This window comes from Rhinatrema bivittatum, chromosome 1 (assembly GCF_901001135.1).
Source record: "Rhinatrema bivittatum chromosome 1, aRhiBiv1.1, whole genome shotgun sequence".
Classification (NCBI taxonomy): Eukaryota; Metazoa; Chordata; class Amphibia; order Gymnophiona; family Rhinatrematidae; genus Rhinatrema; species Rhinatrema bivittatum.
The window spans coordinates 792,488,385-792,507,866 of record NC_042615.1 but is presented as its reverse complement, the minus strand read 5'-3'; the positions used below and the strand labels follow the sequence as shown (position 1 = coordinate 792,507,866).

General features: G+C 46.4%; 1 protein-coding gene across 3 annotated transcripts in view; it reads left to right on the top strand.

Moving 5' to 3' along the window:
• SETBP1 (SET binding protein 1) overlaps positions 1–19,482 on the top strand; it is a 535,593-nt gene that overhangs the window by 76,584 nt on the left and 439,527 nt on the right. The window lies entirely within an intron of this gene.

The window sequence follows — 19,482 nt, the reverse complement described above, 5'->3', positions numbered from 1 at the left end:
GCGGGCGTGTCAGGAGTAATTAGTGGGGAGAAGTTACCAGGCCTCATTAGGAAAGGCGGGAGCGTTTCCCCTCGGTGTCCCCCCCTCATCATCAGGCCGTAGAAGAAAGGCACGACTCCTCTTAATGAGGTGATCCTGCCCTGAAAATCGAGTCTAGCAGATCCACGCAGAAGGAAGTCCAAATCGGGTTTTTAAAACTTTCAAGGCCAAACTAATAATAATAATAATAATAATACACCCAGCTCCAGAACCTCTCTGGCTTTCTCTCGACGCTGTTCCCTGCTTCCCGTGATTATTAGTGCCGTGTTCCTTCCTGGTCGTGACAGTCTGAGCTGACTTGTTTTTTTTTTCTGAGGGGCCGATGCAGTAAGATGGGATGAAAAATAGGTATGTTGTATTTCAGCGCACATTCTCTTATGCCTGCACTGGAAAAAGAAAAAGTTAACTCCTGATGAAGTAAACTAATCATATGTAAATGAATCGGGAGTTTTAAAAAGCATGTGTAAACCTGAAAACGTGCACACACAAAAAAATGAATAGCATATATAAATCACATTTAACGAACACAAAGCATGGTTTATGCTTAGGCAATATGATTTATGTGCACAAGCCAAGATTAAGGAGCACAAACCGTGTTTTACATGCATAAGTGATGGGTAATGTGCAGGACGCAGTGTGTATAAAAATTGTGTTAATAAAACATGGGTTAGGGGCACAAGCTCTTCTCCTAAACAGTACACACATAACATGATTTAAGAGCCTAAGTCATGCACATAACACAGGAGTTAGGGGCACAATGCATGCTCCTTAATTGTATGCAGAAAGCATGGGTTAGGACAGGGGTGCTCAAACCAGGCCTATGGGCCCTCCCAGCCAGTCGGGTTTTCCGGATATCCCTAATGAATATGCATGAGAAAGATTTGCATATGCAAGAGGTAGTACATGCAAATAAATCTCATGCATATTCATTAGGGATATCCTGAAAACCTGACTGGCTGGGGGAGCCTGTAGGACCGGTTTGAGCACCCCTGAGTTAGGAGTATAAAATTTGTGCTCACAGTTTGTGCGCAGAAAGCCTGTGTGCATCATGTTGTATACACCTAAATCCCGAGTACAGGACCCCCATACCATGAACTCCAGGTTCATCCCCCGTAGGCTAACACTGGCCCCAGAAACGTTACTGCACCTCTGGCCAGAAGTTGCATTTCCAGCACTAAGTGAAGTCTACGCACCTCGCTGCATTTGGGAGGAAGAGCTAATGCTCATGCGTGCAGACCTATTAATCTCAGGGTTTGCGTGCGCATTTTTTTTGTGTGAAAAGCCCCCTCGCTGCATCGGAAGTGAGTCCTGTGCACAAGAATATGTGCGGAGCAACACACTGACATAGGTGCGCGTAGCCTGGCTTGCCTGCTTACGCTGGGGCCTGAGTCAGGAAGAAGGTATTTGCCTCCCCGGGAAGGCAGCATCACTAAAGTGTTTTTCATTTTTTTCACATTCTAATAGGGCTCTAACATTTCAGCTTGCTACTTAAGTTATAACATAGGTTCGGCTCAGGTTACACGGGTGTATGTAGCCAGTAACACCGCTGTCAAACTCCAGTCCCTGAGAACCAGAAACCAGTCTGCTTTTTAGGGTATTCACAATTAATTGTATTTATTTGCATGTAATGGCTTCAGTTTCTGCCTTTGTTACATATTTATAGTTATCATGATAACAAGGATTGTCTGAGACCTCTGAGCTGAACAGTAATTTGAGCTGAGTCTTTGGCATAGATGAAAAATGGCCAACTTCCTGGTCCACTCACAGCAGTGCTAGTCTAGACTACAGCACTAGCCTTCCAGGGTGTTTAGCCTGTGATACTCCATGTTGTGTTTAGTGCTGCAGGATTTTGCCACGCCTGCCGGATTCTTGGCCTTAATTATAAAATACCTTGCTCCAACCTTCCTCCCCAGGAAAAAAAAATTCCCCCACACTTATTCAACTTATGTTACAATTGTAGTCACGTGCTTTGTGGAAGATGGCTCTCTCTCTCTTTCTCAGTGTTCAACGATCTAACTTCTCATGTTCTTGTGATATTAATCTAGTCCTACTTTTCTACCTCCCATTCCCAAGCAGATGGGTCGCTGTTGCCCTGCAGAAAAACACTGGAACGGGCACTGGGAATGACGCAGGCTTGGGGGGGTGGTGGTCATGATATCACAGGGGTTTGATACATTAAATGGCAGCCATGCTACAGGGGATCCCGGGAAGCCTGCTGCTCCTGCTTCCTTACATACAGTTTTCATAGCACCACCATCGCTCATTTCCAACAGGGCTTGTGGCAGAGAAGCCAAACATTATAGAGACGTTGAGTTTGCGGGTAATCTTGAGGAAGACCACCCCCCCTCCCCCATGACTGACCGTTCACTCTTAGACGGTCCAGAGGGAGACGATCAGCAGCGAATCATTTCTAATCTTTGAAATGCAAAATGGGAAAGTTAGACGGCAGAATGTGCAGTCCAGGAAGAAAATAAACCCGCAGTAAGATTTGAAAGGCTGGTCCTCCTGACCGTGGCATTTGCAGAGCTGATCTCCACTTAAAAAAAATTCCAGTGAGTGACAGAAGGAAGGAGGGTGGGGGGTTACCAGGATATGAAGTGCCCCTACTTTTCTGCTTCACAAACAGAGAAGGAATCAGGGGGGGGGAGAGATTTGATGAGCAGGTGGGGTTTCCTCACTTCAGGTGTTAGTTCTGGCCTGGGTGATGTGTCACTTAGAAATGGGCCAGATACGTTTTTAAAGGCTAAAGGTGCAATCAAATGTACCGTAGGCGGCAGGGAGCCTATCGGTTTAAGGCCAGGAAGGGAATTTAACCCGGGCAAATGATCAACTACCGTAATAGCGTGCTTGTGTCGCTTGTGTTCGTAGATCGCAGTTGCTTGTTGTTACAGCCCGTCATGGTCTGTATCTTTGGTCTGTATCACTGCATATCTGTTTCCTAGGTGGGGACTGTCTGGATGGATTGCGGAATTCTCTACCGAGACTCGGCTTTTACTTGGGTGTGGTGCCAGCGGTGCTGGTTAATCCACGGGGAAGCTGCTGGAGAGATCTGCTGCTCTCAAGAATGTGGTTATGGTCCACTCTTTAGCAGCCATAGAAAGACAGAATATGATAGGGATGTGCAATCGTTTTTTTCCGAATTAGGCAATGTCAACGAAATTGACTAATTCGGAATGGTTCGGGAGAACTGAAAAACGATTTAATTTTTTCCAAAATTTCAGAAAAAAATTCATTTTTGAGTTAGTGCGTGCTAACTCCCGATAGTGCACACTAACCCGAAAATCGGGGCCCCCGAAAAAAAAAAATACGAACCGTGGAAAAAATGAAATTCCCATGGGGAGGCCTCAAAACGAAGCCTGACACGAAATTTTTAACCGAAGCACATCTCTAGAATATGATGGCAGATATAGGACCTTCTGGTTCACTTGGTCTGCTCAATTTCACCCCTGGTACAGTGCCATAGAGCCCTGCTGTTTTTTTTTTTCTTCTTGACCTCATTTCTTCACGAGCAGGAATCCTCTGTGTCTCTCCCATGCTCTCTTGAATTCCGTCATTGCTTCCATGGCCCCCTCACCTCCCTGGGAAGTTGTTCCATGCAGCTGCCACCCTTTCCATGAAAACATACTTCCTGATGATGCTCCTAGGTTTATCCTCTTGGAATCTTAGACTGTGACCTCTTCTAAATCATCATCAGGGAATACAGAGGCCCATATTCAGACACAGTCCAGATAGCAAAGTTAGCCAAATAAACTTGTCTGGCTAGCTATGGAGTTAGAGTCAATAATGCAGCTGCACTGCTGGCTATAGCTGGCCTATCTTAAAGTTAGCTGGCTAACTTTAGGAGAGACCACACTTAAATCAGCTAAGTCATCCAGCTAACTCTAAATATGGGGAGTTAGCTGGTTAATTCAGCCAGTTAATTCAACTCCTCCCAGTTATGCCCAGGGGGCGGATTGGCTTATTTGGGGGGGGGGGGGGTTTTCTGGTCACGTGGTCTGCGGAAAATCCCAGGGGCAATCTTTACCCGGAATCTGCCCCTGGTTATGCCCTGGAGTGTGTCTCTATCTTATCCGGCTACATTCTAGCCACCTAATTTAGTAGCCGGGTAGATTTTAGCCAGTAAATTCTAAATTAGCCAGCTAAATGCTTTTGAATATAAACCTCAATGTTACTTTCTGATTTTGGCCTCTATACAGAAGAGTCAGAAGCAATGTAAATGTGTTTGACTGTACACATTTTCCTATGCTTGCTGCTGACAGATGTACATAAAAGCAAGATGGAAGGGAAAAAAAAAAAAAAAGGTGGCACAAAACCAGGCAGAAGAAACCAACACGACAGAGGGCAAGCCAACCTGGCATGTCCCAGCAGGCTCTGCCCCTGTACCTGTTACTGTCAGCCACCCTAGGTAACCTGTTACTCCACAAACCCAGGTCACCTGATTGCGGAAAACTGACATTCCCTTTGCTTCACAGGAAGGTTCCTTCAAGCCCTTGCCGCTTTCAGAATGTCTCATGAACAGTTCCACTCCTGTAATTTACACACCTGCCTTTCAGATCTTAAACAGTCCCACCAAAAATTCCCCTGATGTTGCTCTGCGAGGTTTTGAGAGCTAAAAATCCTGCATCGCGACTGGCTATGGGGAAAGTGAAAATTAAGATGACATGGAATTGCAATCATTCTTTGTTGACTAAAACAAACCAAAAAAAAACAACAAGCTATCAAATGCTAAGGTTGTCACAGCGTTCACTCTGTTAAGCCTGATTTTGAAAAGCAATTACACGTGCCAAACTAGGCTTTACATGTGTAAGCAGGCTTTTGAAAATTACAACAATATATTATGCTACATTTACACGCATAACTCCTTTGAAAATTCACCTGTTAGGCTGTACGAGGGTTAGGGACAATAGCCCCTCCTCTTATCCGATGTTATAGTATTGGCCACCTCAGTGTGCCCATTCACGTGTGGCATGTTTCAGCTCCGAGTTAGGAAATCCTCTGTGAAATAAATGGCTGCCTGGGTTCTTAGCTTTGAAAACAACACACGAGGTTCACTGCCTTGTTTAGTTTCTGGAAACAATACTGTGGTGTGGATACCACTGCTTTTAGGGTACAAATCCCCATGGAATTAAGAAAAGTACGTTAGTATTGGCTATTTAAATGCTTGCCAACAATCCAGTATGTCCCATGGCTGGAGCAAAGGGTTCTTCCTACGCGTTTTCACCACGGCTTCTGGATCATTTCAAACAGAGCTCTCTGTTTTGTAAAGGAAAACTCCTGTGTTATTTAACAGGAAGGGCAGAAGGAGGATGAATGTTTTTATGTTCTGAGGTGGTCTCACGGCTCCTGAAGCTATGACATTTCTTTGATACATTTGAACTGCCAGACAAACTTGTTGCAGAATTGGGTAAACGTAGAGAGGGTAATCTCTAGAACACTTGAGAAAGCTTGTTAATATGGCTAAAGTAGCCTCAAAGAAAAGAATTTGGGTTATGATTAAAAAAAATTTATATATTTTCTTTCCTTCCTTCCCCCTATTTTAATTCCCCATGTTAGACAGCAAGCCCAGGCAGCACAAGGCCCAGAGGAAAGCCTCTTCCCAGCCCACCCATGAGCCCTGCTTTCTGATTGGCAGAGGCCGCCACCGTGGGAGCAGCCATTTTTCCTTCCTTCCCGTGCTCAAGTGCATCACCTATGTGCCGCGTTCAGCACTTAGGAAGTTAACCAGTTAGACTTCTGCTGTAAAAAAAAAAATTATAAAAATTTCCCCTCCGGTAGGCTTAATTTAGGGCCTAAAATCTCTAGGCAGCTAAAAATGTTGTGTAAAAGGTAGCCAGCAATCTTAGGAGCTCCCAGAATGACTGCAAACTGGCCCCCATGGCTCTTTTACCGATGGGCACCCTGCGGTGGATCAGCAGGGACAAAGCAAGCGAATTATTGCCACTGGAATTTCGGCTGCCCTTTCTAAAATTGTGAAGCTTTGGTTTCAGATTACTGGCCTAAAAAAAAAAAAAAAAATGCTACCTGAGCAGCCCAGCAAGCAAGGATGGGCCGGATTTCAGAAAAGCAGAAAGGAGGAAGCATTTTCCTCTCCTGCACGGTTTCCGTAGCCGCCGTGCAGTCACAGAAAAGATCCAGGTTGGTGAGTCAGCCCCCCCCAACAAAGGTTTGCAGGCTACAGGAAGGAAATATGAGCGAGGGAGAAGCTTCGGCACCAAACACCGTGGCCTACCCTTTTGGGCTCACAATCCGGGTTTTCGTGTGTCTTTTTTTCTACCCAGGCAAATGAGTGCGGTAGAAAAATAGCACAAAAAGACGGTAACTTTAAAACGAGTGCGCACGCGCCCATATGCGCGCACATGTGGCCACGAGAGCACGCGTGCCAGCGTTCTGTATTGTTCATGCAAGCGCATGCACATTATGCAAAATACGCCTCTTCCCGCATATGTGTGCCCCTAACTTTAACTACTTTCACGAGGAAATGATATTCGCGTGTTTTCCTGAGCGTCGGTCATCTTTCACAGGCAGAAGTAATCACATTTTGTAACATGCGTGCATGCAGGAAATGACCAGTTTCACCAATTGGTCCACCAGTTTTCCTTCCGTTCTATCTCTAGGTCATCTAGACGCCCCCCCCCCAGGTTATTTAGCCTGCATTACTCTCTGTTTACTCTGACCCTTCACCCAGTCAGTAATTGGCTACAAAGAATGTTATTGTGACTTACACCTGACAAACAGCAGAAGTAAACGGGCGCAGCTAGCAGCCTTAGGTGCGCCGCTCGTGCAGGTTATAAGATCAGAAGCTATGCCCCTCCCATCCCGTTTTTTAAGCACACCAATTTATTTGCACTCTTAATACTTGAGTGCGTATGTGTGAGGCTTATAAAACAGAACGGACACACCTATGTGCTATATGCGCATGTATCTATCTGCCAATTTTTGCTTGCGCATCTCTTTCAAAATTCACTTTTAAAAGTTTCTGCAAAAGGTTTTCGTCAAAATAATGACTGCACCTCACCGAGGGGATTATTTTTATTATTATTATTATTTTTTTTTTTGGCAAACTGTGGGTGGAGTTTCACTATACACTAAGGGGTCGATTTTAAAAGAAGCGCGCACGCGCCCGTGTGCGTGCGCTTCCTGGTGCGCGCAGATGGATGCGCCGATTTTATAACTTGCAGGCACATATTATAAAATCCGAAGGCCGTACGCACATGCGAGCTGGATTATAAAATCCGCGCTCGCATATGCAGGGGCAGGAATGTTATAACCTACGCACGGCGATGTGATCGGCCGGTCCCCCAGTTCCCTCTCAGTCCATTCCAATTAAGGAGCGGACTGGGAGGGAACTTTCCTATCCCTAACCTTACTTTTCCTACCTCTTCCCCTCTCCACCCCGACCCCTACATCTATCCTAGCTATCCCCCTTTTTTTTGTTTTGCAACTTACTTCATGCCCCGAGTTGAAGTTGTTGTGCACGCCGGCCAGTTGCCGGCGGGCAAGCCATCAGGACAGCGCATAATGGTGCTGTCCCGGCCCGCCCCTTTTGCAGGGCCCAGCACTTCGGTGCATAGCCCCCCGTAACTTACGCGTGTGGCCCTTTTAAAATCAGGCTGTAATTGTTAATGGGCTGCATTGCATAATTTTGCGGCTCAGCAACTCATTAACTATTGATGTACATATACAGTTTCGAATGTGTCAAACCGCATGCGAAATGCTCTGATGTGCGGAAAAGGAAATCTGCAAACGCCGCATGCTAAATCAGCAGCTGGCGCGCCCTAGTGCGAAGAATGCTCACTATTTCCCTTTTTGCTTGCCATATGGCGGCTGGTGATTTTTTTTTTTTTTTTTTTTGTGTCGTCTTTCAGTTCATTGGGCCCTCTGCATGGGCTATGGAAATGTGATCCAAACCTGGAAATATAAGAAGCCCCGCCCACTTTCATCCACTGTCATGAGCTGACATATCTTATCAATGTCCTATGAGTATGCGCTCCATTTCATTGCGTTACTTTACATGCATACATTTTTTTTAATGAACTTAAGACCGTGTTTACGCACAGAAAAATAAAGTTTACACGTGTAATGAAACGAATAAAAATGAAAAAAAAAAGAAAAACACAGCAAAAAAAAAAAAAATCCAGAAAAATGAAATGAAATGAACCTATTTCATGTGCACTCCCGTTAGAAATGGGCATTTGAGTACTGAGTGAAGTTTTGTTTAACTTCAGAAATCATTCTTTGAAGTATTTATTGCCTTGCTAGTCCTAAAACTTTGCTTTAATTATTTCTTTAAGAAAAGGGCATTTATACACGTAAAAGTATTTATACATGCAAATATAAAAACATAAATTTCCTTTCCTCACACCATATTGTTCAGAAGAAAAACAAACTACAATACAAAAAAGTTTGTCACTTTTCTTGTGATACGCAGTATCACAAGTACATGCAAACCCTGCCAATATACCTCATTCCTGTCCTCTAGGACTCCCTGCTCCCACACCTCATGCAGTTCTGCTAATGCACCTCATTCCTGTGCTCTGTGATCCCTGCTGATTCACCTTATTATACTGCTTTGCTAATTCACCTCATTCCTCACTAATGGCCCCTGCTATTCCAAATCATACAGCTTTGCCAGTGCAGCTCATTCCTGACCTCTGTTACCCCAGTTGTTCTATGCTATATAGCTCTGCTGTTGCACCTCGTTCCTGTTCTGTTTGATCTCTGCTGTTCCACCTTTTACAGCTCCATGCACCCCATTCTTGACCTGTACTACCCAGGTACATTAGATGAGCTTCATAGAGCTCATCTAATGTACCTCATGCCTGACTTGTATAGCATCTGTTGCACCCCATACAGTTCTAGTGCACCTCATTCCTGACCTGTATTCCCCCCTGCTATTCCACCTAGAGTAGCCAATTGGTTCCAGATTTTCAGGACAGGTCGATCCACTCCTGGTTTTACCCCATTGCATGCTGGGACTTAATCTGATTTCCCTATTGCTTTCTCTAAGAAAATCAAGCCTTATGTGCAGGGGAATAAAACCAGGAGTGGATCGACCTGTCCTGAAAATCTGGAGCTAGTTGGCAAGCCTAATTCCACCTCATACAATTCTGACATCTATTGTCCCTGCTGTACCAGTGCATGCTGGGCTGGTTGACCTTGCTTGCAGAGTACTTGCCAACTCAGTAGGGCTTGGCTGCTGCTCCTTAAGGGACCGTGTCCAAAGTGTGGCCCCTGCCTGCTGCTTTCCATTCTGTTTCGTTTGCTAGTCTTTGTTTTAGGAAACCAGATTAAGTGACGCAACTGGCGGTGGATTTCTCTATCTGAAGCGCCACTCACAGTATATTTTATCTTCCATCAAAATAAACTTGCTGCGCTTTGACTCATGAAAGAACAAATTGTAATGTCCTGTCCAAAAAAAGTAAAGCTTTGAAAAAAAAATATGAAACATTGGATAGATGTAAGTTTCCAAGCAAATATAAACTTCATTTACTTAGGTAAATATTAATCTTGGTTCCATACACACACTTCTGTTTTGAGTACCCAAACTAAATGCTTTAAAGTCATAGTATACTGCACACATATTCATAAGATGTTTTTTCCCCCCATCCTACCCCTTCCAGTTCAATCAGAGCCAGGGCTGGGATTTGGCAAGGGTCACAACTCCCAGCTTCTGCTGCCCCTGCCGACCCAGAACGAGGACGCCCCCAACTCGGGGATTGTTCGGGGGGGGGGGGGGTGTTCCATCCACCTGGCACTGCCGCCGGGCTACAAGAGATGCCAAGTGGCCCACATCAAGGAGGAAGATTTTAGGCCAGTCCAGGATTTCTGACAAGCTCATCCCAATGTAGCCTGGTACCCGCAGTGCTTGGTTTCGAAGGGTAGTAGGAGAGACTACAGATACCACAATGCATTGGGACGTAAGTTTAAAAAACAAAACAAAAAAAACAAAAACCCGCAGTCCTTGCCAAAAGCATCTCTTCATGACCTGGGTCACTGGGCAACTCCGTATTATACAGGAGGTACATTAATGATCGCGCAGGCCAAAGTGGTCATACATTTTAATTGGCAATGCCTCCGATAATTGGGAAGGTCTCTGGGACATCTTGCCTAATTTGCTGGCGCCTTTGGCCTCAGCTGGTCTGTGGAGTGAGGAGAGGGGAGGGCTTCCCCTTTGATGGGAGCGCACACGGTGACCTCCGGGGGCCAAGCTAAAATGACACCTGCCGCCCCTCCCCCTCGCATGCACAAGCTGCTGCCGAGGGAGAGCCGGGAAGGATTTAGTTTGCAGTTTTACTTTATTTATTTGATTGATATTCCACCCTTCAGCCACTTATTCAGGGGCAGGCGCACAGAGCCCCCTGCCCGATAGCTCATCCCACGCTTTAATGTTCATTATTATTGTTTTGGGCATCAGGGGTAGCTTAAGCGAGCTTGGCCTTTGAATGTAGCTTTGCAGAGTGATCGGCAGGCAGAAGGTGATTTGCACAGGGCTCGTTCGGTGTCTTAGGTGCCACGCTGCAAAACTGAAATCCGGTTGAGTTCTATTTTTTTGTATTTATTTTATTTTATTTTAGAGTATTTAGCTCACGCCTTTCCCCTCGTAGGATTATTATTGCTTGAACTGCCAGGAAACGATAATTGCCGTGGTTACCGTGGCAACCTGCTAAGTTGGGCACAAGAGAAATCAGCGGCAAAGGGGTTTGCCAAAGTTGTTGGAGGGAGCTCAGCTGCCGGAGTGTTGAAATAACCACATGCAAATTACCTCCAGGTTTACAGTGTCGGTTTTCAGAGCTGCTCTCAACTGTGGCTTGGTCATTTAAAAAAAAAATAAATATATATATATATATATCTGTAGATAGGTATTTGGTTCTGGCAGTGAAAACATTTTGCACACAAAGACACAGTGTGATCGTTCGGGAGCATCCTCCTGTCGGTTGCAGGGACGTCGTCACAACCGAGAGAAAAACAACAACAACTAACAGGGAAAGTTGTGCACTGAATGCCAAAGGGCCAGAGCATTCAGCCTAAACTTTCATCGACTTTTTTTTTTTTTTTTTTGCCTGCAGTTCTGGAAATGAAATTCCTTATAGGTAGGAGTCTTCTCTCCACTGCTCGCTCCTTGCCAGAGAGTAGCCGGGTATTAGCTGAGCTATCTGAACAGGTTAAATAAACAGGGCTATGTTTTGGCTTAGTTGTCAGTGGTGCTGCTGCTCTCCATTACCGATCTATCCGGGAGTCTGGCCAAGGAGCAGATGGGAGAGGCGGCGTCATCATCTCCCACCTCATTGTGTCTGGCTTTCCCTTCCCTTTCCTTCTTTCTCTCTCTCTCTCTCTTTTTTTTTTTTGGCTCAGCGAATAGGCCAGATGGCAATGAGAAGAACAGAGAGTGAGGTACGGCATATGGGTAGCCTGTTTAATTTCGGATCCTGCTGGGAAGTGGACCGGAGGAGGTAAGTTACAAAGGCAGAGGAGGAGGGGGGGAAAAAAAAAGCTTTAAAAAAAAAAAAAAAAAAAAGCTTGATGGGGAAATTGAATTGAATTTGCTATTGTTGACCGGTGGGGGACCCTGGATGTAGAGTTAAGGCCTAAGAGCAAATGTTTCTCCCCATCCCCCACTGGCTTTTAGTGTTGCTGAGATCTTTGCCTGAGTGGAGATGGCCAGGCACTGGGAGTATAGGGGGTTGGGAGGCCCTGCCTGCAATTCCAAACACAAAGCAGTAAATTAGCTCCCTGTTTCCATGTCACTTAGGGTAGGAAGTCTTGTCAGTCACATAGTGAGAGGAAAGATGGAAGTGCCTGTCCTAGGTGAAGGATGTGGTTCCGATGAACCCTTCCACTTATGATTGATGGGGGAATGCATCCCTGTGGACAAAGCATGGAACAACACTACCTTTGCCTGGAACATGTTTTGAAAACTGCAGTAACTGCTGTAGCTGTTCATTGCTCAGGTTTGTTGCCTGTGAAAGACCAACCCAACATGGTTGCTTGTATGTTTGACGTGCATGTAAAATGCATTTTAACCTAAAGCAAATTGAAAGTGATACAACTTTTTTAAAGTGAAGGGAGCCAAATGGCTTTTGCCCATCCTTGCTTGTTTAGGTTGACAAAATCCTAACTTTCTCTGAGTAGGCTAGGCCTTACTGACTGTCCGGTTTTAGATAAAAAGGAGGCTCCCATTACGTTCAGAACCAGGAACATGGCTGATGGGCTCGTGGTTGCCTTTCTTCTCGAGCTCTAATCATGCGGAAGTTGCCATACTGGGTAGACCAAGCCCAGCATCCTGTTTCCAACACTGATCAATGCAGGTTACAAGTACCTGGCAAGTAACCAAAAATTAAGTAGATTCCATGCTACTTAATGTCAATAATAACAGTGGCTATTCCCCAAGTGAACTTGATTAATAGCAGTTAATGGACTTTTCCCCCAGGAACAAATCCAAACCTTTTCTAAAGCCAGCTACATTAACTGCTCTAACCACATCGTCCAGCAGCAAATTCCAGAACTTAATTGTGCATTGAGTTAAAAAAGAATTTTCTCCTATTTGTTTTAAATGTGCTTCTTACTAACTCATGGCATGCCCCCCTAGTCCTTCTGTTATCTTAAAGAGTAACTAACTGGTTCACATTTACCCATTCTAGACCTTTCATGATTTTATAGACCTCTATCATATCCCCCCTCAGCCATCTCTTCTCCAAGCTGAACAGTCCTAACCTCTTTAGCCTTTCTTCAGAGGAGCCGTTCCATCTCCTTTATCATTTTGTTCATTCTAGAAACTTTGACTAGGCACACTGAGCAAGCTCAGCATGCCTTCTACCATGCATCCATGCGGGGTCCCTCTACAGTCTCTTTTTTTCCGTGTGGTTTGATTGAGCTTAAAAAATTTGGTTTTTTTTCCTTGTGGAAAACTTCAATTTTGCGCTTTTTTTCGCTATCTTTTTCCTTCTGTTCGTTGCCGGGTCCCTCTCGATTTCTTCCCGCAATGCCCCAAGTCAGAGTTTTCAGCATTTGGGTGAGTTCTTTTCATGGTCAGTTCTCCCCATGGTGGCATTGCCTCTGTGCCCGTCTTCCATCACCGTCTGCCGCCATCATTCTGCTTTTTTTGTCCTGTTATGGCTGCGTCTGGTTGCCGTCGGAGTTCTCTGAATATTCGGATGGTCTCCCATCAAACCCTTCTCCTCCAGAGGGGTAAAGGAGGTCTCCGCCTGAGAGCTTAACCTTCACAGGGTTTGCAAGGGCGATTTCAAAGGCCATCAAATTCCAGCTTTTGACTGAAGAAGATGCCAGGCACAAAATGTCTGAGGTTCTTCAGTTCGTGAAGCCTCCTAAAGCGATTGTGGCGATCGTGGCGGTCCTGGTGCATGAGATCCTTGTAGAGTTGCTGCTGAGGATTTGGGAACATCCCCTCACGGGGCCTCCCATGAATATGAAGGCGGACAGTTTACCCTCGTCCAAAAAGCTACCGGATTCGATAAGCATCAACTGCCAGTTGTGCCAGTCAGTGGTGGTCGAATCTGCCTTCAAGAGGTCCAAGGACACTTGGACCCACTCCTCCGCGCCCCCAGGGAAGGATCCCAGGGCGCTGGATACTCTTGCAAGGAAGGTGTTGCAGGGTGCCATGCTTATTGCTCGCATCGCTGCCTACCGGTTCTACATGAGCCAATACTTGCGGGACATCTGGAAGCAGGTGCAGGAGGTGGCTGAGCAGCTGCCTCAACAGCAGCAAGACACCCTCACGTCTCTGGTGCACGAGGGTTTGGAGTGTGGCAAACACGAGGTCCATGTGACCTATGATGTTGTTTTTTGAAACATCGAGGATCTCTGCAGTGGGAATTGGCGACCACAGACTGGCATGGCTGCGGGTCTCGGATGTCAGACCAGAGGTACAGGAATGACTCGCCGATATGCTGTGCATGGGAGAGAATCTCTTCGGAGATAGGATGATGGATGCTGTGGCCCAGTTCCGGGACCATCATGAAACCCTCCAACAACTCTCCGCCAGCACTTCGGACCCATCCTCATCATTCAGGAGGCCATCGAGGCTGGGGTCAAGGAATTCTTTCTTTTGCTAAAGGAAGTACTATCCTCTGCCTCCTCGATCCCTTCAACACCATCAGAGCTCCCGTGGCCATCCCAGGCAGCAGAGAGCTCCTAAGCTCCAGCTAGCTCCTCATCAACTCCGGGACTGGGTTTTGACTGAGTCATAGGGAGAGTAAGCCATGTTGCCATACCCGGGATGATGGACCCTCCAGTTGGAGGCAGGCTGTGGTTCTTTGTGAACCAGTGGCCCACTGTAACCTCTGACCTGTGGGTTTTGTCCATCGTCCACCAGGGGTACCAATTAAATCTATTGGGTGTCCTGCCAAATCACCCTCCGTACACATATTGAGGGCCGGTAGCGCATCAGGAGGTGCTACAAGCGGAGCTATCCTCCTTAACCAGAGCGGTTGAGCCTGTACCACCAGGGCAAAGAGGGCAGGGATTCTACTCCAAGTACTTCCTGATTACAAAGAAAACAGGAGGACTCAGTCCCATTCTAGACTTGTGGCCTTGAACAGGTTTCTAAAAAGAAAAAAGTTCAAGATGGTTTCCCTGGGCACCTTGATCCCCCTTTTGCAAAAGGACTGGCTATGCTCCCTCGACCTAAAGGATGTGTACACCCATATCGAGATCTTCCTCTGTCACAGAAAATATCTCTGGTTTGTGGTGGGGAAACAGCAGTTCCTCCTTCTGTGTCTTGGGACCTCAAGGTGGTGTTAGCTTAGCTGATAAAAGCTCCTTTTGAGCCGCTGTGCACCTGTGACCTGAAGTACCTGACCTGGAAGGTCATATTTTTGGTGGCAGGGTCAGCGAGCTCCAGGCCTTAGTGACTTATCCACCTTATACTAAGTTCTATCATGACGGGGTGGTCTTGCATATGCACCCTACGTTTCTGCCTTAGGTGGTGACTGATTTCCATCTTAACCAGTCACTCGTCCTGCCAACTTTCTTTGCCAGGCCCCATTCGCATCAAGACGAACGAGCCCTGCACAGTTTGGATTGCAAGCAAGCTTTGGCCTTTTCCCTGGAGCGGACAGAAGCCCATAGACAGTCCGCCCAACTCTTTGTTTCTTTGATAAGAATAGGTTGGGCTTTACCATTGCCAAACATAATATCCAGTTGGCTAGCAGATGGCATCTCCATCTGTTATGCCCGGCGGGACTACATCTTGGGGGTCATGTCAAGGCTCATTCTGTCAGAGCAATGGCAGCGTCGGTGGTCCGCTTGTGAGCAGATCCCATGGAGGAGATCTGCAAGGCTGTGACGTAGATTTCTCTCCACACAATCACATCCCCTTACTGTCTGGATAAAGATGGCCAACGTTGACAGTAGGTTTGCCCAGTCAATCCCCTGAAACCTGTTTGAGGTGTAGAATCCAACTCTCCCAACCTAGGTCCCATTGTTTGGGTTCAGGTCGTCTTCCCTCTTAACTAACAGCACTGGTGCTGGTGTGCTCGTTGGCACCTGGTTAGGTGTCTGTTGGTCCCCTTTGTGTTGGGGAGCAGCCTCTAGCTAGGGATTTACCCATGTGTGACAACTACCATCCTGCTTGTCCTTGGAGAAAGCAGAGTTGTTTACCTGTAACAGGTGTTCTCCGAGGACAGCAGGAGATGGGTTTCTCCTATTTTCTTTCTTTTCATTGTAATTCTATGTTACGAGACTGAAGGGGGACCCCACGTGGATGCTTAGTATAGGGCATGCTGGGTATGCTCAGTGTGCCTAGTTAAAGTTTCTAGGGTGGGATGGGCAAAGCCCCCTCCTGTTTTTAGAAACTTTGCCATAGAGTTTCCGCATCGGGCTCTATCTGATGACGTCACCCATGTGTGAAGACTATTATCCTGCTGTCCTTGGAGAGCACCTCTGCCATCTGTTTTTTGTGGGTTTTTTTGGACTTTTTGTACAGTGCAGTGCACTCTTTTCTGGCGTGCTTGTTTTATGCTTAGTTTTCCTGCAATCAGTTTGCACCAAAGTCTTTATTTTGAACAACGGCTTCTGGAGGGAAGAGTGATTTTTGGTGAGAAGAGCCCCAGAGGGATGAGAAAACCCTAAGCGCCTTGAAAAATCTGTCTTCCCCCCCCCCCCCCACTGTGCGGGAACCCCGGAACTCTTGGGGGCCTTGCCTTGTCTGTGTGCCCCCCCCCCCCCCTGTATGCTCCCTCCCGTGCCCAAGAACTGACCGGGACAGCGAGCTAAAGAAAGTATTTTTTTTTCGAAAGCTCCCAACCATTTCATCGGCTTTGGGACATCCTTTACCGAAGGATCTGCACGTGACCTGGTGGTATAATGGTTGTTTGAAATGCAGATGGCTTTTGTTTAGCAGCGAGCCACATTAATAGTGATTCTAGTCTCAAAGAAGCAGATTGAAGTATCGACCACTTTTACAAGCACAAACCCCCCCCATAGCCCTTGGGCCTCGGCATTGCATGGCTTCTGTGCTCTTAAAAAAAAAACCCTTACAACTCTTAAGACTGGCATTCTGTTCTGCTCGGTTTTTTAAAATGTCATGGTGTTACCTAGTCACATTGAGGGTTCTGAAGGAGCTACCTGTGGCTAGGGGACCTTAGTGGGAGTAGCACTGCTGGAGACCTATGGAAATTCATTTAACCCATGGCCTCTGATAGTGTTTGAATGATAATGGAGGTTGGGGTGGGCAAGGCCCCTTCCTGTTTAATGTCTGCTGCCTTTTCACCTTTGTGCTATTTGGATGCTGTACTTTTTCAATCAGGCTTTTACTGTCCACGTACTTCAGCTTTATGGATTGAAAAGAAGGAATTTGCAAACTTCTATACAGAAGTACACAACTTTTTCTTCTTTTTTTTTTTTTTGAGACCAATCAGTTGCTGGCAAAATGTAATAGGGATCTGTGGGGAAACGACAGCTCCACGGAAAAGCTGAAGTTTATTTCTGCGGGTTTCGCTCCTGCTTTCCTTGAGATCTGGGAAACAGAAATCGAGCCTAACAAGCGGGAGACTGCCTGAAATCTAATGGCTTGCAGTTCAGCTCAAGCTGGTTCACGCATCCGTGCAGAAAATACATCAGCAAAGGTTTTTTGTTTTTTCTCCTTCGCCCTCATTGCCGAAGCAGGGTTCACTTCTTTCTTATTTTATTCTTTATTTTCTGATTTTGTAAACATTGCGGGTTTGTCTACGCCACGCAGGATGTTCGGTGCGTGGTATGTGCGCGTGCACAGAACCGGGACTCCCGCCTTAGCGGGCAGCAAGTGGTTTGCAAGGCCTCCTGCACGGAGCAAAACCAACAACAACAACAACAACTTTATAGCTCTCAGATTTTGGTAACAGGACTACCCCGACAGGAACGAGGTCCATAGCCAGCCGGTCTCATTGCCTTTGGCCCACGTGGAGGCAGAAGGTGTCTGGTTTGGTTTCTTTGAGCAGCAGCAAACTGTGTTTTTATACGATTTTCAGGTTTGGGAGGGAACCATCAACACCCCAGCTGCATGGAAGGGGAGGCTGGAATTAAGACAAGATCGCTGAAGGAAAGTGCATCCGGCTTGAAAGCAGCGCTTTGGTGGAGATAAGGCAGTTAAAATGTGCACAGCGCAGCCCCTAATGAATGGAGCCCATGGCGGTTAGAACCCAGCAGCCAGACCAGGCCATTAATAAACTGAGGAACATTCTTTCCCCCTTTTTGCTGTCTTTTCAATGCTAGGCCTGTGGTTTGATCTCCCCTTGAATGCCATCCCCCCCCCCCTCCCCCGGTTTGGGGGTGGGGGGGAGCTCGGATTCTGAGAAGATTTGGGGCTTTGTTTGAGGTCGCAGGATGTCGGATTGATTTCGAAGCTTTTGTATCGACTCCAGGCTCCTGAATGAAGCTGTCATGTGTGTCTGTGGCTGGCTAGCGAGCTGTCCGGCTGCAAGCTGTGCCTTCCTTTGTTGTTCAGGCTTCATTGAGGGTAGGGAAGAGGCTCATTTCAGGGTGATTTACCACCACCCAAACACCAGCTGTCTGTTATGCTGCTGTGGCTGCTTCCCTCTTTGCTCCTACCCTAGCCCCGGTGTTAATACAGTCACATGGAGACAGATAACCACCAGCGACCTGAGGCCTGCAGCAACATCTAACCTTAGGGGAGAGGGGTTTTCTTTGCTTCGTGGGAGAGAGAAGGCTTTGCAGCCTTTGGTTAACCTATAAAAAAAAGTGAGGTAGGATCTGCGCATGGAGCACTGGGAGAAGAAAGCCAGGGCTTTCAGCAACCTGTTTATTGCTGTCCTTTCCAAGGATTTACAGTTTCCTTTTTTTTTTTTTATCAGATTGACAGCTGCTGTGGGATACTGTATTTGGAAGGCTGAAGTATTAGGCAGGAAAAGCATGAAACAAGCAAATAAACCCATTTTTGGGCTCCGAGAAGCCCCACATCATCTGTTTCCTACCGGGATGGATAAAGGCCAAAGGTTAAGCTGGGTACTGGGGGAGAGGTTTTTGTTTTGAGAATCATTTTCTGGGTTTGTTATGGAGCTGGGTTTTGGAGGGTGGCCCATGGTGTTTACATATATATATATATATATATATATATATATATATATATATTTTTTTTTTAAATCCCACTGTTAATCAGAGTTCTAAGAATGGCCTCACATTTTTCACCTCACTGTGAAAGATGGGATTTCATTGTATCCCTGACTTTATTCTCTTTCTGTATGTGTTGCTGGAAAGGCCTGAGTCATCTTCCTGCTTTCTGGTCAGAACCAAGCTCTTTATTCCTGGCTTCCGGGGTGCTTCCCTTGCATAGGCCCCCACTCTCTACCTAGTCGTCGTGGCAGCAGGAAGGGCTTCGTTTACCATGGCTCCTTTTTCAAAACTCAGAACAGGACCATGAATCCCAACTGAAAGATCGCTTGTATGAGACTTTCTACTTCTACCGTCCCAGGACTGTGGATGCTGTCCCTGTATGATCCCTGGGCCCCGATGAGGACAAATCTGGGTCTGAGTATCAAATGTAGGACACAAGCGGTGTGCTGTCTGGTTGTCCCGCCTTCCCAGAACCTTCAGAAACTTCATGTTGATTGGGCGCACTGCCCTTTACAAACGTGCTATACGTCAAGAACCTGTTAAGTGATTGGCTGAGATGCACAGGCCTTTTTTTTGGCTGTATACTCCAGACTCGGCCACATTGGTGTGCAGTGACATCTATAGCAGGGGGTTCAGTCTTGCTCTCTCAGTCCCCTTTTCCCTCCCACATGCGCTGCCCATCCACCCTCCCTCTCTCTCTGGTCTACAGCAGTTTTATTCCCTCACCTCCTCTCACCTAGATTCAAAAGACACATGGAACTCATATGACATTAGGCCTGTTGTAACATGTAATGGGTGTGGGCTTGACCCTCAGAAAACCATGAATAAACAATTGCAATATAGTAAACTTCCTTTTCCAAAAACAGCACTAACTGCTAG